Source organism: Canis aureus, chromosome 36, assembly GCF_053574225.1.
Source record: "Canis aureus isolate CA01 chromosome 36, VMU_Caureus_v.1.0, whole genome shotgun sequence".
Taxonomy (NCBI): domain Eukaryota; kingdom Metazoa; phylum Chordata; class Mammalia; order Carnivora; family Canidae; genus Canis; species Canis aureus.
The window spans coordinates 27,300,443-27,325,706 of NC_135646.1; the positions used below are offsets into that span (position 1 = coordinate 27,300,443).

Genomic DNA, 25,264 nt, shown 5'->3' on the forward strand with positions numbered 1-25,264 from the left:
TATTTTATTTAGCCCATTACTGATTTCCTCTTTTTGTACTGAAAACAGTACCACCTTTCCTTCTTAAGGTACATTTAATTAACCTAATATAATGTATACTTTGATTAAAGGCTTTTGCCAGTTACCTCTATATTATCATATCAGAAATGATGTCACATGATGTTCTCTCTGTGACTGTATTATGGCAGAAGGTTGGATACTTAATGTTTTCATATTTAGGAGGAGTGACAAGAAGAATCGCATGGCAGCTGAGAACGTGCATTCTTGGTACAGACAACCTAGATTGGGACTCCATATAGGCAGTTTACCAGCTCTGGGCCCCTGGGCAAGATGCTTCACTTCTCTCTGCCTCAGGTTTCCCATCTGCAAAGTAGAGATGATAATCACTGGTTGTTGACACAGGTATCCTAAGTATTAAATGAAGGGCGCCTGGGTGGCTCAGCAGGTTAAGCATCTGCCTCAGGCTCAGGTCATGATCCCAAGGTCCTGGGACCGAGCCCCATGTAGGGCTCCCTGCTCAGCGGACAGCCTGCTTCTCCCACTCTTGCTCCTCCTGCTTGTGCTTTCTCTCTCTTTCTGTCAAATAAATAAATAAAATATTTTAAAAATGTTAAATCAGAATACCTGGGTGGCTTAGCAGTTGAGCATCTGCCTTTGGCCCAGGGGGTGACCCTGGGGCCTGGGGACTGAGTCCCACATTGGGCTCCCTGCATGGAGACTGCTTCTCCTCTTGCTTGTGTCTCTTCCTCTCTCTGTGTGTCTCTTAAAAATAAATAAATAAATAAATAAATAAATAAATAAATAAATACCTTTAAGAAAAAGAAAAAAAAAACAATAATTAGAACAGAATCTGGTACAACTAACATAAATAAGTATTTGCTATTGTTTGTACGTGTCTTGGAGTCACAAAATGTGTCTCGTGTTGCATGTGTTTTTTTTTTTTTTAATTGAAAATCAAACAGTGTTTTGGAGAGTTGAAGCTGAAGTAAATGCATATTCTTGAACATGCACACATCTCTCTGCTACACTTGTACTATGTGGGTTGTCTGAATAGAGTCAGGGTTGAACTGGATTCGAAATCTGTTTATCTGCATTGCACCAAAGCTTGAAATTCTCATAATATTATCCTGTTTTCAGAGTATGTGACTTAGTTTGTCAGAGGATTTTTCTCAATTTCTACTCCTTGCTTGTCTCTGATTCCTATTGTGTAGCTGCTCCCCACAGATTATCTATTTCTTATTGGTTCTTCCTGCTGAATTTCTGGTTAGTTTTACGTGAGTTTTATTATTTTGGCCATACTTTTCTGTGTGTGGCATAACTTTTGAGACTAGGGGAAAAAAACTTCAAATGGTAGTATTTGAAATATGTCATTTGGCTGTGTAAATGGCTGTGTAAATGGGTCAATAGTGATGTTGCCATTGCTATCAAATAAGGTTTTAGTGAATTATCTTTTACAGAGGATATGAATTGAACGATATTAAGGTAATGTATATCATTGTTTTATCAACTAAAACATTTAATAAATATGTCATTATGATCGATACTGATGAAAATGAAAGATATACTTTTCAAATAATGCTTATTAATTTTTTGACATTCGTTTTTTGTGTTTGTTATTCAGTTTTTCTCTTGGATAGTTCAGTATAATAAAGAAAATGGTACTTTTATTGAACAACAAACATTTACAGTCCTTTGGATTGTCATTCTGAACCTAAACATCCATTTTATGTCACTGTAATTTTAGCTGGAGAAGGATACTACTACTGTTATTAATGTGATGTGTAGTACGATGTATTGTTTAGAAAATTATTGAGCCCATAAAAATCTCAATTTTAACAGGCAGTTTTTACACAGACTACCTCTTTATCAGTGGGTTATAAACAGACCACAAAACCCAAGAAGTGCTCTTGGGCTAAGTACATTTTTTTTCCTATTTATAGCCTAGCTACATTCCTTTTTGTTATTACCTATTTCTGTAATACAAACTGCTACCAAACATTTTTTGGGCTTTCTTCCAGAATTGAGATAGTTAGGTCATTAATTTGTTGGTCTTTGCAGTTTATTTTTAAATGGCTTTTCTCAGCATATCGTTAACCCGGTGAGAATTCATCTTTTACTACGAGACCTGCACAGTTTTGTCTCAACCACCCACCCCCCTGGGGAGCTGTGTTCTGGGCAGGCATCTCCATAAGACTTAAGCACTGCAGCCTTTTTCTTCTTTATGTAGTATATTTCATCCAATACCTCCTACTAAGCTGTTGAGTTCATTTCCAAGTATTAACTTCTTCAATAAAATATATTTCCCTTCTGAACAGTATCACCAAAGAGAAAACATATTCTTTCCAGATACTATTTTTTAATTTAGGTTTCTAGTCTGAAGCAGTTCATTAATTTTCTTTTGCTTTAGTTTACTTACCTGTAAACTGAAAGATTTGGATGAGAATGCTTCAAGGGTGCATTAATCAAAACTGGAGCTAGTTTTCAGGGCTTTTTACTTGGGATCTGAAGTTAGAGTTCCTATGATTAATACTCCCCTTTCAAAATTTTCATTGATTAGGTATTGCTTCAACTTTCAGACATGTTGAATTGGTACATCTAGGAATTTCCAAAATTGGCTTACCGATAAATTTAACTATTATACTGAAGAGATAAACTAACACAAACTCATGGAATACTAGAAACACACACACATATACATGCCTAGTGGCCTTACCGATGACTCATCTCTGAAGGAAATATTCAAAATAGATTTTATATATTTAACATGCACCAATTTTGGTATTACCACAAACATTGCAGAAGCTATAAGAGAAGATATATGTATTACATTCCCGCATGTCATCTCAAAGGCAGATTATTTTATAACAAGAAAACATTGTGATGCATTAGTATTAGAAGTATCACAATAAATATTAAGTGAAATATATCACAGGCTCCCCACTTTCTCTCTCTCTCCTCCCTGCTTATGCTTTCTGTTGCCATCTCTGTCTCACTCTCGGATAAATAAAATCTTTAAAAAAAGAATGCCATTAACCAAGTTGATTTACATAAATTAGAATCACTCAATAAATCTAAATTTGCTTATTATATCAATTTTTAAAATATTTTATCTAATTAATAGTGTAGGCTCATGCATTAGTTAGAACACTAATCCAGTGTATTTCTATTAGATATCTATATTCAAATCCAGAAAGTCTGCATCAGTTGTGAGCTTGCTTAATCATTTATTCAGAATTTCTCTAAATGTCTAGTTGGAATGCATTGAGGTGATTTTCCAATATATATCAATGTTGGAGTGAATACTGAATATTCATAATATATTTCATGATAAATTATCACTTTTTTATTAGAAGTGTTATTTTTAATATACAACTAGCTTTAATTCAATATATTTTTTACCTCACATTTTTGTTCTAATAAAATTTATTCTATTCACTTTTATTCAGTTCCTCTCGAATTGAATTTGTGTTTACCTGGATGTATTGGTGCCCATTTTCATTATAGTGTTTTTTATTGCTTGTTTGTTTATTTTGGGATTTGGGCAAAGTTAGGCGAGCCTAATTGAAAGGATTGAGGAGTTCACATGTGCTTTCATGGTCAAGTCCATAATGCCTTGACACGTTTTACTGCCTTGAACTTATTCTTTTTGTTCATTTTATGTGAATTTTCTTATTATTGTCATAGAGTGGACTGAAGCAAGCCAATCTGCCACAGCCAGAAGCTGAAATCGACATTTTATTGTACTTTACTTCTATTTTCTGCATAAAAATGTCCTCCATTCACCACCCAATTTATTCCAATGTATTTTGTTAAGTGATACCTACTCCTTGAAATTGATTTTCTGTTTTTTTTCATAATAAATTAGCTTTGCCATAGAGTTGCCATAATTAAGACAATGGGTTACTGAGTCAGACTCAAGTTCAAATCCTGATTTGGCCACTCTTGCCTTTGTGATCTTTGAATTATTTAACCTATCCGTTTTCATATTTCTGAAATGTGTAATGGATGTAATAACTATATCAATCCCCTGGCTTCTTGTGAATATTAAATAACTGAATGCGTGAAGTTTTTCTGGTACTTAGTAACTTTTAAATGTATTTTAACTAGTATCATGTATATATTTCATAAGCCTTCCCACTTATTCAATAAAATATAGATCACATGGGTGATATTTAACATGATGTTTCCCAATTTTCTACTATGAATAATAATTTGGAAATTTGAAGACTTCTGGCAGAAGTCTAATTTGAGAAGTATGATCATTTTTCATTCTATTTTTTTAAAATATATCTTAGTACTCTTAGAACTGTGTGCAAAAGAGAGCATCATCTTATTTTTAACCATTATTATTATTTACCACTTTACACAAAAATAGAAAGAGAAAAAGGTCAACATAGTTGTAATGTCACTCCCTTAAAGATTGCACAAGTTTCATACATTACAATCAAAGTAACTATGCTCTTTAATACTTACATAGTAAGTGTAAGTATTAAACTTACACTTTTAATACTTACTTTAAATACACTTTTTGCAGTATTCATTAAAGACAACATAGAAACATAAACCTGTTTAAATGTTGGCTTACCTGGCTGGCTCAGTCAGTAAAACATACAACTCTTGATCTCACAGTCATGAGTTTAAGCCCCACTTTGAGTGTGGAGCCTACTTGAAATAAAAATTACACACAGACACACAAAATGTTTAAAGATTATACTCATGATATTTATAGAAAATATTTTTTCTCTCCCTTTCTCTTCCTTCTTTACATCTTTTTAAGGTAATAAGATAATAATTCTCTTAATAAAATACTGTGAAGCTCTTTCTATTTATGACCAATAATGTAATCTATCTTCATTTAGACTATTTCTTTTTTGTGATTGTGGCTGCTATTTTATTTATTTATTTATTTATTTATTTATTTATTTATTTATTTTTAATTTTTATTTATTTATGATAGTCACAGAGAGAAAGACAGAGAGGCAGAGATACAGGCAGAGGGAGAAGCAGGCTCCATGCACCAGGAGCCCAATGTGGGATTCGATCCCGGGTCTCCAGGATCGCGCCCTGGGCCAAAGGCAGGCGCTAAACCGCTGTGCCACCCAGGGATCCCTGTGGCTGCTATTTTAAAGAGAACTCGGAAGGAGATAAATCCATGCATATTTGTAATGATATGCCTATTACATATTGCCACAAATGGAAGGTTATAAGGTATTTACATTTTAAGTGCTTTAATACAAGTGGCCAAATTACTATCTAGAATTGTTATAAGGATCTTTCTATCAGTAATGCATACGTGTCTCTTTCCCCATGCCTTCCTCCATACTGACAATCATTTCCTCTTTAACCCTCCTCCTGATATATAAAAATATGTTCCAATGCTTTAATACACATTTCTATAAAGATAAGTTAGTTTAGAAAGGTTTTTATTTTTTTTTAATTTACTTATTTCTTCTTTTTGTTTTAATTGCTTATTCATGTTCTCCATTTTTCTTTCAATTTTTCATTTGGTTTCTAAAATTTCCTGATACGTGAAAGAAAATATTTTATATACTGTCTTGTAAGTATATGTTCTAGTTTGCAATTTTCTATTTGTGTCATATATAAACACTGTATTTTTGTTTGTTTGTTTGTTTATTTATTTATTTATTTATTTATTTATTTAAAAGAGTGAGAGAGAGATCATGAGCAGTGGGAAGGGCAGAGGGAGAAACAGACTGACTCCCTACTGAGCAGGGAGCCTAATACTGGACTCCATTCCATGATCCTGGGATCATGACCTGAGCTGAAGGCAGACACTTAACTGACTGAACCATACAGGTACCCAAATGCTGTATTTTTATGAGCCTAACTCATAAATATGATATGAATCAATTTTTGTTTCTAATTTTTGTACCATGACTTAAGTTATTTTACATGCATATTGTGTACTAGTATTCATTAAATATACAGAGTATTGAGTATTCAGCACAGACACTGAGACATAATGTGGAAAGTCAAGACTGTAAAGTTTCTCATAAACAGAAGTATAGAAAAAATATATACATACAGATGAAGTAAAACTGACAGTAGGTAACATTCTGTAGGAAGCCTCTCATGATTTTCTACATTTATTCCATTCTGTTAGCATACATGAGCCATTGCTTGGGCCTGACCAGATTGTTCTTTGCCTGTATGCAAAGCAATAATGTCTGTGAATTATATTATCAAGAGAGTTCAAGTTTTTGATAGGTAATTTTACACAACATAAATATTGTAATTACTGATTTTGGATTGTTATTGCCATTGCTTAATATTATACTTATATTTTCATATATGCATTTATCTCTGTAAATTTGTCAGAAAGGATGTCTATGTCAGACTACTTATACACACACAAAAAATATAAAACACAATCACTTGTACATTAAAGTTACAATTACCAAATTACTGCTGCTGGTGTCTTAAAAGTTACAATTTAAACACTCAATATTGAAAACAAAAAATATAGATTTGTTCTTTATACAGAGTATAAATTATATTACACCTAAAAATAATTTTGTTTGCAATTCTCAAAATCATCACCTATAAGTTATATTTACAGGTTGAACACCTATAATTTTTAGAAAATACTTGCTTTTTATACTAAACTCAACAAATAGTATATCTGAATACATAATGTATTAAAATGAAACAGGATCATAATACAAATAAATCAAGATACATACTTTGAAAGATATTTTTTAAAGTAGTTTATAAAAGCAATTAGATTTTTCTAGACTTAAAATATTTCCATTCTTGGCCCACTAAACTTATACTCTGCAACTATATTTAACTTGCCATACAATTCCTCTCTCTTTACTATACACAAGTTACTTTTACTTAAATAATTTTTAACGTATAATCAGTTTTACATAAACGAAAAACCCACTGAAAATGCATAAACTACAAACCATACAACTTCATTAATTTGATAAAATTATTACCATAACCCAGCCAAGTTAAGAGACACACACAAATTCTAGCACAGCAAATGCTCAATCCTAACCCCTTTCCAATGGATAGGTTTCTTCCTTTTCAGAGAGCAGCATAACTTTCACTTTTCTGGCATTCGATTTCTTGTTTTTACCTTAACTAGATATTTGGTACCAAAAATATTGAAAGGTTACAGAAACTAGAAGGAGAGAATACCTTAATGTCAATCGTCTTGAGAAGAAAAACAGCCTTTAATCAAGGGAAACAGTTATCCCAAGGATACCTCCTCACAAATAAAAATCTAAAGGAAGAAATATTGATGCCATAATACCTCTCTCCAATCTTGTAGCAAACCTCCTCACTCACAACTTCTATCCAAAAGCTAGAAGGCAAAGGAATCTGTTGATATCATCCATGTAGGATAGAAAAACAAAAACTTAACAGACATAAAAACTATTAAAGAAATCCCATCCAAAGCAAACTCTTAAATTACCATAGACCCTATGGATTAAATATGTTTTTTTGTAAAGTAAATTAATCATTTGGCAAATATAATCCTTAAGAAATAGTGTTCAGCCAAACTTTTGCAGCCTGCTTTTCAGAAATAGCAAATTTCCTAGAAGCAATATATACTTAGGGAACATGTAGAAGAGAAATGATGTTTGGCAAGCAGCACTTCAGCTCTTGATCACAGCCACTGAAAAGAATGAGATTTAAATCATCCAAAATGCAAACACAGAAAGATCTGTGAATAGTTGAACTCTAAGTGATAAAAAAAATATATTGAATTAAAAGTAGAATTGAAAAATAGATTCCAGAGATGATTCATTTAAAAACACTAATTAATAAGCATAAATTTAGGCGATCATCACAAAGACAATAAAAATAGGCAAAATGACCCAAAACTATATGTGAAAATTATATATATATATTTTATATATATCTTCCATATTTATATAAAATATATAGCCATACATACAAAGCAAATAAAATAATTATATGCAATTGGTGTTTTCAGCTTTATGGAAATTATTTTTAAATCTTTAATGAAAATATATTAACAAATACAATCATCAGATACCAGGAGATAAAGCAGTTTAAAATTATGTTAAAGGATAATAGAAAAGTATTGAATTATTTTTCTTCATTAAAGCACCAGGCATGACTATTTTCATAGATGTATTCAGTGATATATTTGAGTAAACTCTAATTCTAATGGTATTTAAATTCTTCAAGAAGATATAAAAGGTAGGAGAGATTTTTGTTATCTTGGTGTAATCAGAATAACTTATAAGAAATCTTTACAAAAACAAAACAGTGAAAAATACAGACCAGATCATTCTAGAATTGGTGCAAAATATCTTAAATAAAATTTAATTTAGCTATAAAGACTTAAAATATTTAAATCTGATCAGGTGAAGTTTATCCCAAGATAGAAAATTCCTCAAAATTAGGAAATCTTTTTTTATGTAGCTAATCAAAGTAATAAGTCTGTGAGGGATAATGTGGTTGTCTATTTAGATTTAAAAATTTATAATGGGCTCCTGGGTGGCTCAGTGGTTGAGCATCTACCTTGGCTCAGGTCATGATCCTGGGGTCCTGGGAGGAGTCCTGCATCAGGCTTGCCACAGGGAACCTGCTTCTCCTTCTGCCTAGGTATCTGCCTCTTTCTCTGTGTGTCTTATGAATAAATTAATAGAATCTTTAAAAATAAAATGAAATCCAGTAACTATTCCATTTAAAAACAAGAAGTTTTTATAAAAATAAAGCAGAACTTGAAAGATACTTTATTTACATAAGGAAAAGGAGGAAGGGAAACTCCTTAAATATTTATTCCCTAAACAAAACATATTATTTTTTATTTTCCAGCTTCTCAATCTTAAGCATAATTTTAAGGGTTAACACAGTGTCAATGATATTTAAAAAGATAAAATCTCTAATTAGCAAATCTATTATTTCCATTTCCATTTTCTATCAGTGTTTCCCTGTTGGCATTGACTGAAATGCCATGAAATGTTGGCATTTATTGAAATGCCAAAGGCATTAATTGAAAAAGTCAATCTTCCTACATAACCTTAGAGAATTGGAAGGTAAAATGCTCTAAAAAAAAAAAAAAGCATTGTGAATATAACTCATTTTTTCTTTATGACTTTATTAAAATATTAAACATGAATAAATGGCCACCTTTATTTATAAACATAGAAACAGTATAAATTATTAGTTTCATATAATTGACTTGTATTTATTTAGTATCTAGAGAGAAGTTCTGGCCTTACTAGAACTATTATTCTAATAAGAAGGCAGGGGGAACTGCAGGAAGTATTATTTTAGATAAATTGATCTGGGCAGGTGTTGGAGGAGGTAATTGAGAAGATGTAACCTCTGGTTAATTCAAGACCTGGGCAACTAAAGGTTCCTCCTCCACCCCTGTCCTTGGAATTAAAGTTCCACCCACTGTTTCCACAGTGGGAGCTCTTTCAAGAAGGCAACCGTGAGAGAGTAGAGTGATGTTGAGATCATCTGGATGATGTACCTGACTGAACCCAGTCAAGCCTCAGTAAAATCCTTTACTGTGGAGGCTGTGGAGATCTACTTGTCTTGTAGCTGCCAACACCAGCCTTGTACAGAAGCTCCCCTGCTTATTAAAACTGCCACTTTCCAATCGAGAGTGGTCTGTCTTGTTGTTCCATCTCTCCTTACCTTTGGTATTTGGGGAACCAGTTTGTAAACCGACAGGTTTCTTCAAAGATATATTTTTTTGTGGGGTGGGGGAGAAGAAGAAGCGAAACCAGAACATAGATTGAAGGAAAGAGCTTCCTGAGGGGAAAATTAAAAATGTATTTGGAATAAAGGGAAGAGCTTGGCAAAATTGTACTTGGAAATTTTAACTAATAGCAAGAAAGCTAATATTGCAGGAGCACGCAGTTTTAAGTCAGCTATTCAGGGGTCAATTGATACAGAGTTCATTATACCAAGGTTAAATGTATTTGTATTTATTCCAAATGTAATAGGTCCAAATGTATTGGGGGTGACTAAAGATGTAAACAACACAATTTTATTGGCATTTTAAAAAGATCATCAAGATGCAATATGGACTATTGATTTTGAGGGGCAAAATTAGAACCATGGGAAACAGTTGGATTTTTCTGAATTCTGAGTGAAAGAGAACAATGGCTGAAGGTGGATGTGGTCATGCAAAGCAGCTGGATGTAACTTTTATCTTAAAGAAACTAAAGGATGTATTTATAGAATAGTTATGGGGATAAGAAAAAAGACAACCTAATCAGCTAAATGAATGCTGATGCTATTTCTTGAAATGTAGGTAACAAAGGGAGAAAGACATTTCTGCAAGACATTAAAAAAATAATTTTGGACACATGGAATTTGAGATACCTGAAGTCAGTATTAACAAGGTAGCTTGATAAATGATCTTATGCTTCAGGGGAACTCAGTTCTGGTTAACATATCACAAAAATTAAGACCTATTGAAGATTTTTCTGAATGACATTCCAGAATGACATTTCATGCAAAAATAACACTATGTTCGGCTTATAATTAAGGGTCTCTAGAATTATACTTAATTTGAACTAAACCAGAATGGTGAATTTAACATTGATTAATAAGTTGTAGATAGGCCTAGGTATGGATCATGATTCAGTTTGGAATATGGCTGAAAGTACAAGGAATGAGGGATAAACATTTGTTTTTTGTTTCTTTTGTTGTTCAGAGACCAGGAAAGAGTTCTCATTAATGGCAATGAACGAATAGAAGAAATTAAACATTTTTAAAAAAGATTTTATTTATTCATTCATTCGAGACATGCAGAGAGAGGCAGAGACATAGGCAGAGGGAGGAGCAGGCTCCTTGCAGGGAGCCCGATGTGGGACTCCATCCTTGGAACCCGGGATCATGCCCTGAGCTGAAGGCAGATGCTCAACTGCTGAGCCACCCAGGTGTCCCAAGAAATTAATCATGTTTAAGCCATTCTTTTTAACTATTAACATAAAAATCACTGAAAAATTGAAATGTCAGTAGTTTAAGGAAATAATGTGACAAAATAAGAACAGTACTTATGTTAATAACACAAGGCTCAGTCTTCCCTTTTACATCCTTTTGGTAAGTGATGTTTTATTTGATGTTTTACTTTTTTGGTTGTTATTGTTTTTAGCTGTGACATATAGTTATTTTATGTGCCATGCTACTCAATTCTAATGATTTTTTTAAAGATTTTTTATTTATTCATTCATAGACACAGAGAGAGAGGCAGAGACACAGGCAGAGGGAGAGGGAGACACAGGCTCCAATCAGGGAGCCCAATGTGGGACCTGATCCTGGGTCTCCAGGATCACACCCCAGGCTGCAGGCGGGGCCAAACCGCTGTGCCACCGGGGCTGCCCAATTCTAATGATTTTTACAGACAAAGATTTGGGGGCACAGAAAGGTTAAATGACTCATCCAGAATCACATAATGGATTAGTGATGGAGCCAGAATTTAAACTGGAAGTAGCCAGGCTCCATTTTATGCTCTGATTTCTATGTGATCTTGGCTCTGTGTTCTTATGTAATTCTTATATATTTTATTATAAAACACAGTACTTTGCTTTATACTGGATCATGTTTCTATTGTTAGACTATAAGTCACTTTGATCATGGTTTTACCCACTTATATAATCCTAGTATCCGTCCAGCATCCCAAATAGATTAGATGAAAAATAAAAAAAGATCACTGAAAGAATGTTTATATTCCAGAGTCATGAGAATTACACCATGCATATTTAATAAATGACTTACTTTGAGAATTATAGAGAACTATAATCTTAGATATAAGAAAGGAAAAAAGAATTTACAGCTTGGAAACTAAATGATAAAAGAGTAATAACATCATATTTTTAAAATCTGAATTTTACTTTTTGTGTTGGCAAAGCCAAAGCTAGTTAAAAGTTTAGAGATTTGTAATCCTGCCTTTAGAGTACACAATTAAGTTTACAATATTACCTTTAAGAGCAGACCATATGCATATAATCAATGAACACCTCGGTAACTTCAACTTGGTATGGAGTTTCAAATTTCAGGATGCTTTTAGATTTTACTGAAATCTATTTCCTGAATGGAGCATCTTCTATGTTCCCAAATGGACTTACTCTTCCCTTTAATTTTTCAATCAAGATTTTATAGAATGCTTCTTTAATAATCTTTTTGAAGAGTTAAGAGTGCAGAGAGAGGAGGACCTTATGCTTTCCTCATCCCTTAAACACAGCTAGATAGTTATCAAATCATTCTGATCAACCAGAAAATTGATCTGATGACTGAGAGAACAAATTGCACAACTAGAGAGAGAGAAAGAGTCACATTGTGGAAGGTAGGAGGTGTGGGATGTGATTTGGGGGAGAAAAGAATCACAGGTGCTGTGGAGAAGAAGGAGCCTGGTCACCAAGAGTCGAGAGAGAAAGAGAGAGAGAAAAAACAGCATGCAGGGGATTGCATAAGAAAAACACTTCCCCAAAATGATTGACTGAAAAAACAAAAGGCACTGATCATTGCAAGTTTTTTTTGTTTTTGTTTTTTTGTTTTGTTTTTTTTTTAAGTAGCAAAGCTGAAAGTCTGAAGTTTTAGGATCCACACCATTGTCAAGTGGAGCCTGGTAGGTGTAGAAGTGCTTTTGGAGGAGAAGGAGGGCAGATGCTCAGGAGTGGACAGTATGCTCTGAGGATTCCTTGGGTCATGCTGGAAGAACCAGTTCCTCTTCAAGCAGTGCATTTGTTAAAGGCAGCACTGGGGACAAAAATGATAGTGGTGACAATGACCTGCCCCAATTAGTGAGGACAGAGACACCTGCCTAGGGATAGCTGACCTGGATGCTGTTTTTTTTTTTTTTTTTTTTTTTCCTGTGCTTTACCGTACATTCCAACTCCCTACATGTTCTATGACTGCTTTTCTGGAACAAACTAGTATCAGCTGCAGCATGGTGAGACGATCCCCCAGAGGATCAGTGCAGGTCCATGCCACACAGGGTCTCTAAAATTTGGAGTTTTGAAACCTCTGATGCCTGAGATAAAACACAGGAGCACTGCACTCACTGCTGGATGGGCAAATAGTTCTGTTGAAGACAGGGTGAAAGCAAGAATCTCACAGGGGCTTGGAACACAAGATGGGCAATTGTTCACTCTTTTGTGAGGACTACCTGAACTACCCGAATACCAGTAAGTGTGAACTGTCCTCTTCTTAGAAGAGAGCTAGCTGACTCAATTTTTCACCTCTCCCATCTGCACTGATGAACTTCAGTGCCTGATACAGTGCACCCAGTAAAGACTTGAGTTTCTAACACCAAACCCTACCTCATTGTACTATGCAGATACCTTTTTTAATAGGACAAGTGTGACTGAGAGCTAGAGCAGCAGCAAGCCCCCTATCCCCCCAAAGACCAGCACAATTTCCACTGCATGCACCAGATCTATTGATCAAGAATGTGGTGAAGCTTCAGCTCTAGTGGAAATAGGACCAGGCACAAACTTTCCTAAAAAGACAGAGATCTAGACTAAATGTTAAGATGGAGGAATTCATCCCAAAAGAAAGAACAAGGAAATGTCATGGCCACGAGCTAATCAAAATAGATAAAAGTAATATGCCTGATCCAGTATTTAAAAATAAAACAGTCATAAAGATACTAGCTGGGCTTGATAAAAGCATAGAAGACACCACAGAGACCTTTACTCCAGAGATTAAAAAAAAAAAAAAAAAAACTAACTAAAAACTAGTCAGGCTGAAATATAAAATGCAGATACAATGCAGAAATATAAAATCCTAGATACAAAATTGAATGGATGTAATGACCACAGGATAGAAGAAACAGAGGAATGAATAAGTGGTATCAAAGACTAAAATTATGGAAAATAATGAAGCTGGAAAAAAGAGGTAAAGAACAATATTGGATCATGAATGTAGACTTAGGGAACTCAGAGATTCCATAAGCATAATCACATTTGTATTATAGGAGTCCCAGAAGAAGAAGAGAAGGAAAAAAAAAGGGCAAAAGGTTTACTTAAGCAAATTATAGCTGAAAACTTCTCTAAACTGGGGAAGGAGACAGACATGCAAATCCAGGAGGCACAGAGACTCCCATCAAAATCAACAAAAGCAGGCAACACCAAGACTATCTCAGTCAGAATTTCCTTAATACAGAGATAAGGAAAGAATCCTGAAAGCAGCAAGGGAAAATAAGTCCCTAGCCTAACAGGGAAGACAAAACAGGTAAGTAACAGATTTATCCACAGAAATGTGGTAGGCCAGAAGAGAGTGGCATAAAATATTCAAGTGCTGAATGCGAAAAATTTTCTATCTGTACATATAATGCAATCTCTATCAAAATAATACCAGTATTATTTATAATAATAATATCAGCTAGAACAAAGAATTTTAAATACTGTGTTGAACCACAAAAGACCCTGAATAGCCAAAGCAATATTGAAAAAGAAAAACAAAGCTGGAGGAATCATTATTCTACACTTCAAGCTACACTACAAATCTATAGTCATGAAGACAGTATGGCACTGGCACAAAAACGAAACATAGATCAATGGAACATAATGGAAAACATAGGTCAATGGAACATAATGTGAGTCCAGAAATGGACTCACAACTATCTTGCCAGCTAATTTTGGAGAAGCAGGAAAGAATATCCAATGGTATACACAAAATCTCTTCAACAAATGGTGTTGGGAAAACTGGACAATAACATGCAGAAGAATGAAACTGGACCACTTTGTTACACCATACACAAAAATAAACTCAAAATAGATGAAAGGCCTCAATGTGAGACAGGAAACCATCCAAATCCTGGAGTAGAACACATGCAGCAACTTATTTGACCTTTTGCACAATGAAGGAAACAATCAAGAAAACTAAAGGCATCCTATGGAATGGGAGAGGATATAACATATGTGACAAAGGGTTGGTATCCAAAATCTATAAAGAATTTATCAAACTCAATACCACAAAAACAAATAATACAGCTAAGAAATGGATAGAAGACATGAATAGACGACATGTTTCCAAAGACATCCAGATGGTTAACAGACACATGGAAAGATGCTTAACTTCACTCATCATCGGGAAAATACAAATCAAAACCATGATGAGATATCCCCTCACACCTGTCAGAATGGCTAAAGTTAGCAACACAAGAAACAGCAGGTATTGGTGAGGATGTGAAGAGAGAAGAACGCTCTTGCACTGTTAGTGGGAATGCAAACGGATGCAGCTACTCTGGAAAACAGTATGGAGGTTCCTCAAAAGGGTAAATATAAAACTACCCTATGACCCAGCAATTGCAGTACTAGGAATTTACTCAAAGGATACAAAAATACAGATTTGAAGGAATAGATGCTTCCCAATGTTTATAGCAGCATTATCAATAATTATCAAACTATGGAGACAGTCCGACTGTCCATCAACTATTGAATGGATAAAGATGTATCTTACATATATATATAATAATACTATTATTAGCTTACCTTATTTTTATATAGCTTACCTTTGCAGTGATGTGGATGGAGCTAGATTGTAGTATTCTAAGGAAAATAAGTCAGTAACATGAAAATCATATGATTTTACTCACATGTGGAATTTAAGAAACTAAACAGATGAAATATAGAAGAGAAGAAAAAAGAGAAGAGGGAAACAAACCGTAAGAGACTCTTAACAATAGAGAACACATTGAGGGATGATAGAGGGATGTGGGTGGGAGATAAGCTAAGTGGGTGATGAGTATTTAGGAGGATACTTGTGTTGAGCACTGGATGCTTATGTAAGTGATGAATCATTAAATTCTAGTCCTGAGTATTACATTATTTTTAACTAATTAGAATTTAAATTAAAAAATTGAAAAAAATCAATCTTTTTGAAAAGCATCTAGTCATACACATTTTCTTTTTAATTTTTTCAAGGACTAAATGTATTAAACTCTGTCCATTTAATTTCATTCCCTTGTGTTATCCTGGTGACAAAAATATATATCTTTCTATATTGCTTACATATATCTGGAATGTATCTTTATCTTTTACATGTGCATTTCTCCTAAAGGAATACAGGTGAAAATTTTTTCTCTTTTATTAATTTTATTAATTTTATAATTATCTATTGCAAGAGTATTAGGATAGTCGATCCATTTCATAATGATGAAATTTCAAAATATCTCCAATTTATAAAGTTATTTGGCAATAAATAATTTAATATCTGCATCTATAATTATATATGTATATATCTTTATCAACTGTACTTGTATACAAATCTATAATTATATCTTTATCATTGATACAATATTGATATATCTAGTTGCCTCTGCTTTTCCTGTAGAATAGTTTTCTATAAGCAAGAATGACAGGCAACAAGGTAATTAATATACAAATATTGCTATGAAATTACTCATTAAAATATTATGGAGAATTATATTACCACTAATATCATTTTAAATTTTACCACTTTTCATAGCCTCATAATTAATAAATATTTATGATTATTTTGTTTTATTATTAAATTTCTAGTTGTATGTTCATAATCTTGAGTATATTAGAGAGAATATTTTATCTTTTATTAATTGTTTATATTATTTAATCATTTTTATATTAGATAGTATTATAGTTAATAGAAAACAAAATATTACCTTTTGGTTATATGTGTTACAGCAATTTCTTTCAGTCTCTTAGATTATTGTTTACTTATCCATGTCATTCAGTATATATAAAAATTAAATTACATTGTTTTAGAAGTATGGCAGTACAATATACATGAGCAAAATAAGCAATAAAATATTTTAAAGGAGGCAATGATAACATAACATGATACTGTTATACTCCTCTCAAATGATACATATGAAGAATTAGAAAATTCAAGAATACTTAGAACCAATATCCATTCCTTCTTAAAGGATTCTGTAATGAAACAAACCAGGGTATGAATTTTAGTCCTGCAAGTTACTAGACATCAGACTATGTGTAAATTATTTCAACTCTGAATTCTTTTTCATCTTCACATAATATTTACAGTCCCACTCTCAAGAGCAAAGAAGACAGTAAATACCCCAAAAATGTTAACAATATTTTTTGGCAAAGATAAAAATAGAGAGCTTAAATACTCTGTTTCAGATCCGGACTGGGTAAAAAAATAGGAATAAAAAGCAGTCTTGTTAAAATTAGCATATATACATACATAAACTATCCATAAGTAGTCAATATGAAAATTCTGTCCTTCATGAGGAGGTAAAATATGAATGAATGAATAAATATACCATACTCCTTATTAGGCATACTGAATATTGCTAAAAAAACTATTTTTAACACTTTTAATGCAATTTAAACCAAAATATTAATGAGAATTTTACAAAATGCTTAGAAATTTGAGAAATACTGAAATTTCATGTGAGAAAATAAAAGTTTTGAGTAGAACCCTCTGAAAAAGTGTTGCAGTTGGAGAAACTTAAAAGGTACATAGGTTGGCTATGTTGTCTTATACCCAAGTAGCATTACAAATAACAAAGGAGGTGGGCTGCTTGGGTGGCTCAGTTGGTTAAGCATCTGCCCTCTGCTCAAGTCATGATCTCAGGGTCCTGGGAGAACATTAAGATTTGATGAATAGTTCAAACATGTAACCATTTACATCTGTCTTTAAGCTTCAATAAAACCCAATTCATATCACTAATATTTGTATTTTCTTTTAAGTAAATGAGAGCACTTCCAGTTTAACTTGTTCAGTAACAATGTCAGCAAGACAATAAATAAGAATGTAAGAGTTTGTCATAAATATGTTATTGTGCTGTGAACTGACTTACTTTGCAATTTGCTTTAAATTTCTTAAAAGAGGACTTATTTTTAAAAAAATCAGTATGAATGAAATTAATAAGTACAAATAATAGCCATGTATGTAGTGATTTGAAACTTAAATAGTGACATTAATCTGTATCAGCCCTAGGTGGTTTATGTCTAACATAACTTTGAGGTAGATAACCTCTTACTTCCTTACTAGTCTAGTTCTCTGTGATTCTTAAGAAAAATTAATCAAGTGGGCTGACATTTTTGTATCAGATGTGTATTTTATTTCTTAAATAATTCACTGTATTTCAATCATTCTAACATAGTATTTCTGAAAAACTATAAGGGTCTCCAAATATATAGTGCTTTCGATGAAGAGATTCAAAAAAATTAGAAATACTTATACAGCCTACTAGAATTTTATGGGCTTAGATAGGTTCAAAAATATTTTTAATAATACTTTTTTGGACTTATTATTGTCCAAATAATTTTGGCAGTAGACATAACCCCTGTGGCACAAAACCAATTCTCTTAAAGCAAATTGTGTGACTTGCTGTTGGATTCTCAGGACCCAATGGTTTAGATTTGTCTCTCAATAATTGCACATGCTTTTTGAGATATTTGATATTTACCAATTTATAGTTTCTTAAAATACTCAAGGATATCAATGGTGATTTAAAAATAATACATAAATCTGAAGAAAAATGACATCTAAAATTGATAGCAATAGTGCAGATTAAAAAGAAATTGCTAGATATTCACCATTTTCATTAGTCTAATTTCTTTTTAATTTTTGGCAATAATGTTTCAGGTAAAGTGTACTATTGACTAGCTTGATAATTAAATTATAATTAATGCACTGGTATTTGGAATTCATTGAAAATATCAAAATTCTGCAATCATTAAAAAATGACACCTTTCTGGGGCACCTGGGTGGCTCAGTCAGGTAAGTGTCTGCCCTTGGTCAGGTCATGAATTCAGTGTCTTGGGATTGGTCAGCGTTGGGCTTCTTGTTCAGGGGGGAGTCTGCTTCAACCTCTCCCCTCCACCACCCCATCCCCGCTCATGTACTGTTGGAAACAAACAAACAAACAAATAAATAATAAAATATTTTAAATAATTCCACATTTCTAACTTCATTCGGTCTTTGGAAAATGTACTGTTATACTCAAAATCTCTCATCTTTTTTTTACCATATTTTTCCAAAACATCCTTGTACTGCAATTAGTTACATTAAAAAGCAATAACCACAAGTACAATTAATATTTTTCTAAATGATATTTCATTTCATTTTTGCCAAGTTGAACAAATGATTTTTCACCTCCCTCCTATGGCATAGCACAGTCTTGAGACCAGGTATGCACAAAATAAATATTTGTTAAGTTAACCAATGATCTTGATCAAAATTAAGTAATTGATTCTTTCAAGTGCCTGTTTGCAGATTGCCAAGGAATGAATAGATTTCACTATTTGAATCAATTATTTCTCATATGTAAGTATCTAAATTAAGATCTGGGTCAATATTAGTCAAATTTCCTCTCCCTCCAGATAATTTCATAGAAAATTAAAATCACCTGTACTAATACCGGTCAGCATGATTGGTATTCTTAAATAATGAAACAAGGTGAATTACATATTCCTCTTGTGTTTCAAACTCTCCAAAAGATATTAAGCATTAAAAGAGAAATATTCATTAGGAATTCCTATATTATCTTAACAATGAAAATACCTATTGATGTGCTGTTATATTATTGGAGAAAGCAGGATGGAGAAGTTGTTCATTTATTATTAAAAATAATAAATGAACCTATTTTTCTTTATAGTATAGATATGAGACAAGGATCAAAAACATAATTTATCCAAGGACTCAGAAAAGCTGTAATTTTTTCAAGCCTGTTTTAACTCCAACATAGATCCAGTAACAACTTTGCTGGATTGATAGGGAAAAAAGTTGAAGTTATTTAAACAGCAGCAAATGTATTGGATTTCTCATTTGAAGTGCCATTTGCAATACTCAAAGGAACTTCACATTTGGCTGAAAAAGCACACACCATTATTCAACTAGAATGCTGTATGACTTCTGGCAGCCAAAAAGGCATTATTAATATCATCGTCATCATCATCATCACCATCATCATCAACATTATTATGAAAAAGGGCACTTAATCTCCCCCTAGGAATTCTAACATGAATACAGTCCAGTTTGTAAGAATTGTACTATACATTTTTTTAAATGAGTAAATGAAAGGATGAGAAAATAGCTCTGATGTTTTATTACCTTGGAACCTGGGACTATAAAGAGACCCGAATTATACAATGTAAAATTATGGGAAAATAAAATGGCACAATGTGCAGTAATTTACAATCAATTTAGTCTGTGTCAAGTCATAAATCTGTTCTTCAAATAGATTTCTCACTATTGGAATGAGTGTTTAATTTTAACGTTCATGTGTTTCCCCTGTGCCAGTCCTTTAGGAGTTGTCTCAATAAAATTTCACAATGTTCAAAGATATTTTTGACCTGATCAAATCACTGCATTATATATATATATATATATATATATATATATATATATATATATATATATGGAAAACTTCACAACTTGTCAATAGATTCAGGCTGAAATTTTCAAAACCTGGCCTCAAAAAGGTATACAAAAATTGCACGTTCGAGTTCCCCTGTTGACATTTAGCTAAAGCACATACCCATTTTCATGCCTAAGTGCCTGCTGAAGTGAAATAATCGTGCATTTAGGTGCCAAATGCAATATCTGAGTTGAAAGGGTGGCCTCTATTTCAGAGAAGGTTAAATATTTTCTATAGTGGTCTTCAGCATTTGTCAGGGCTGTTTGAAGAATGGAAACAAGTTGTCATTGAACTAAGGTAATTATTCGGTCATGGTAGAACCTTAGCTGGGGTGCTGCATCTGGCATGATGTACATCACATGGACTCTAGCCTACGTATTTTACATAGTGTATCTCCTCAGAACACAGTTAAAATTCACATCGTTTCTAGACTGTTTATGTTTTTCTTCAGCAACATTATTCCCGAGATATCTGAAGCATTTTCAAGCAATACACTGAACAGAGTGCACAGAGATATTTACAGCAGGTGGAGAAGAACAATGCAAACTGAAACACTCTACCTCCACTGCAAAGAATACTCGCCCTAGGTGAATAGTATATAAATTCAGCAAATAAATATTTTTGCCCGGTACTGCAAAAAGCTCCACAGGGACATTTTATTTTATTTTATTTTATTTTATTTTAATTTTTTTATGTTAGTCAGAGAGAGAGAGAGAGAAGCAGAGACATAGGCAGAGGGAGAAGCAGGCTCCATGCACCGGGAGCCCGACGTGGGATTCGATCCCGGGTCTCCAGGATCGCGCCCTGGGCCAAAGGCAGGCGCCAAACCGCTGCGCCATCCAGGGATCCCCACAGGGACATTTTAAAGAGGGAAAAGCAAGTGAAAATATCTTTTGCTGCCAGAAAGGATTTAGTTGCCTGAAAATTACAAGGTGGGGCTCAAAATACACATTTTTTTCTTTTAACTGAATAAAATGAATATTTTCCTTTGGCATACGTTTATGAGATCCTTACTATAGAAATTAGCCAGGGCTGAGTCCAGCTTTTTGAAACCTCTATGGCAAATTTTGATAAAACAAATAGAACCCAGAAAGAAAGAAAGAAAGAAGGAAAGAAAGAAAGAAAGAAAGAAAGAAAGAAAGAAAGAAAGAAGAAGAAGAAGAAAGAAAGAAAGAGAGAAAGAAAAAATTAAAAAGGAAAAAAGTTATTAATTTGTCTCTTCCAGCTTTCATAGTTTCTGCTTTCCCAGAAGACACTGAGACTGGGATTCAAGTGAAAGTAATGTGACCACTGCAGAAAATACAGCCAATACAAGAATGCATTATCAATTATGGGCCAATGGAACTTAATTCTGCAAAGAACGGGTATCACCCAAACTCTAAGCAGCAGGGTTATCCCACATGAATCGATGGAGATGGAGGCTGTATACGTAGATATGTATGCCTAGTCAGTCTCTATTGATTGAGGCTGATCCCAGGGATGGCTAATTCCCCACCACTCAGGAAGGACTGCTGGGTTTTGGAAGTGCCTTTTCCTAAAATTTCAGGAAAAAAGGGATCTAGAGATACAGGTCTAGGCAGTAGGGATCATTTACAATGGGATTGTAAGACTATGACTTAAAAACGAGTTTCATTTCAAACTCATCTAGTGATATGAACCAGAGACTTTTTGTACCATCTTTGAAGACATTAGATCCCAAACACTGGTATAATAATCGCCCTAGGGCTAGTACCATATTGGTTTATCTGTCTACTTCTCTGCTTATTTGAGCAAATCCGTCCCCTCCCCCTTTTTTTTCCTTATACTTCAGAGTTTTCCATTTTTCTTGGGAAGGCAGCCAAATTAATTATTCTTCTTTATTTATTTTTAATTCAGCTTTATTTCTAATTACTTCTAGCAAGAGAGTTTGAGAATTGCCTAGTCCACAATTTTCCTGGAACAAGAAAGTCCCCATAGTGAATTAATTTTATTTACTGGAGGAATTTCCCCCCTGCAAATATATTATTTGATTGATTGGTGATTTATACATTTAATTTTTTTCTCTCCTTCTAGGTATAAATTCCATGAAGATGGGGACATTAGCCTTCAATCACATAGAAGTTACATGAAATAAGTTGAATTTGAAGCCACACAGCCTAACTCCAGGGACTGTGTACTTAACTGGTAAGTTTCGTGGCCAAGTAATTCTAATATAGTTTTCCTTTCAGTAAAATAGTTTTCAGTATAAATTATTAAAGGTACAGCATGGAAAGCTTTTTGCTTGTGTTAGTTTATTTAATACTTGCAATAAAATCAAATAGGTGCATTATTATCCCCATTGCATAGATGAGGGACACGATTGTTTCAATTTAGTTAACAGATAATTAGTAGCAGAATTCAAACCCAGGGCTGCCCTATTTCAGAAGTTCTGTATATCCTTTCTTCCCTCACTTTTTCCTTCCTCTGTTCTTTCCTTCTACACTTTCTCCTTCCCTGTCTTCCTCCCGCTTCATTCTCTCCTCTCTTTCCTTCTTTCCTTCCTTCTTTTTAAATATTGATTGAACTTTAACTGCTTTATTTTCAAGGCACTAGGGCTAAAGCAATGAACAAAACCATCATACTTCATGTTTTAATGTACATTCTAGTGAGGGAAAAAAAAACAAAAAGTGTAAGCAATCAGATGAGATATTACCCAATTTGGCAAATATTATGAAAGGAGCCAAATGAGTTACTAAAACACAGAATAAACAGAGCCATGTGATCTCACCTCTATAAAAAGGAATTTCTCTGAGGAAGTGATATTTTGGCTGAAATAGGAAATGAGAAGGATCTAGCTTTGCACCGTTTAGAGGACACAGTGCTGCAGATATAGGAGCAGCACGTAAAAAATATGTTAAAAAACAGTTTCTGTGAACTTATGGAAGGACATTTTCTGTGGAGGATAGTGGGCAACAGTAAGCAGGTACAAGATAAGGTTAGAATCAAAAATGCTTTTTGAAATTTTATTACCAAATACCTGTTGTCGACCATCTCTACTGCCACTTCTGATTGTGCACAATTTGCTCTGAACTTTTCAATATTATTTAAACCTATCTTCTAGGGTTTGCTGTTTTTTGTAAATCCTATTCCCTCTTCCAATGCTACTTTTTTTATTTCTTCCTCTTGGAAAAATTTCTAAGTCCCTTTTCCTGTCTTAAAGATTTTCACCTTGTTTCTCCAAGCAAATTTAATTGCTCCCTCTTCTAAATAGCTCTTATATTTTTATTGTGGCATTTACCACATTTTAAGCTCAATAGTGTGTTTATAGACATGTGCCTTTGCACTAAACTCAGATATCTTCTGGGACAATGGTCTCCTATTCATTCTGTAGTCCAGAGCATGCCCTTTTTCAGAAGTCAGGTTTATTGTGTTCAAATTAAAATAGAGTAAATGTCAAATTTTTAGTGTGTAGTTCACTGCATTCTAACAACAAAAAAGTCATATTGCAACCACAATCATTGCTTAGATTATTTCCATAAATGAAAAAATTTCCCTTGTGCCCTTTGCATTCAAACCTTCTCCCATTATGTTCTCTTGCAATTAGTGATCTGTTTTCTGTCCCTATGGTTTTACCTGTTCCAAGTGTATATAAATAGAACAGTAGAGCATAATCCTTTTGATCCTGCTTCTCTTACACATCATAATGCATTTGGTTGTTAACCACTTGATTGTGTGTCAGTAGTACACCTATTTATATTGCTAACTAGTATCCCCTAATATGGATGACCTACAGTTTCTCTATATATTTACTGTAGGACATACAGGTTGTTTCAGCCTTGAAGATTATGAATAAAGTTTCTATTCATGGACTGATGTTTTTGAGGACATATATTTCATTATTTTGGTCAAATATCTAAGATATTTGAGACTTCTGAGTCATACATTTAGGGAATGTTTACATTTTTAAGAAACTACCAAACTGTTTTTCTAAAGTTACTATAAAATTCCCAGTATCAACTATGAGAGTTTATGTTGTTCCTTAACTGATATTTTCAAATTGCCTCTTATTTTTTTCCAGTTATTCTATAATGTGTGTCATGGTATCTCATTGTAGTTTTAATTTCTCTAGTTACGAATAATGATGAGCATTTTTGATTTGTTTATTCCCCATTTATATATATTCTTTGATCAAGTATCTTTAAAAAGCATCTGCCATTTGTAAATATTGTATCCTTGTCTGAGGAGAGCAGCCTCATCCCATGGATGGATGGGAAAGGGGTCTCCAGCCCAGTTGTCCGTGCTGCAGACCATCTGCTCCCAAAGCCCACTTCCTCGGTCCTGCCTGTTTCTCCTGCCTAATGGGCATCTGTACACTTTGAATTTTTCCATAAGATCTTTAGAATTGTTAGGAACCAAAGACCTCCCTTCAATAGACTTTTCCCTGATTCCAACAACCTTTGAAGTTTGCTCAAATTTGTGGGTGGCTTCATCTCCTCTACCACTTGACATTTAGTCCTATGTTAGCTTGACATCACAGAAGTGCTGAAATGAACAGTCCAATATGAACTAGCCATGACAAAAATCAAAATATTAGTATCAAGCTTCGAGTTTTTACATATTCTGCATATAAATACTTTACCTGACAAGTATTTGAAAATAGTTTTTTTTTTTTGTGACTTTTTGATTTCTTTATAGTGACTTTGGAAAGGTAAAAGTGTTTATTTTGATGAAGTTCAATTTATAAATATTTTGGTGTATTACACTTTTGTGTCCTAATAAAAAAATATTTGTCTAACTCAAAGTCACAGTGAATCTCTTCATTGTTTTCTTGTAGAATGTTTATATTTGAAGTTTTGCATTTTGGTTGATGATCCACTTTTAGTAATTCTTTTTATGTAGCACAATGTATAAGTTTGAGGCTCATTTGATTATACATGATACTCAATTGTTCCATTACTATTAGCTGAC

General features: G+C 33.4%; 1 long non-coding RNA gene across 2 annotated transcripts in view; it reads left to right on the forward strand.

Annotated features, from left to right (window-relative positions):
* The window catches only part of LOC144306002 (uncharacterized), a 183,372-nt gene that overhangs the window by 132,256 nt on the left and 25,852 nt on the right, over nucleotides 1-25,264 (forward strand). For both annotated transcript variants that reach the window (XR_013373037.1, XR_013373036.1), the window contains exon 3: nucleotides 22,391-22,501. This is a non-coding gene — a long non-coding RNA (uncharacterized LOC144306002). The remainder of the gene's footprint in view (nucleotides 1-22,390; nucleotides 22,502-25,264) is intronic.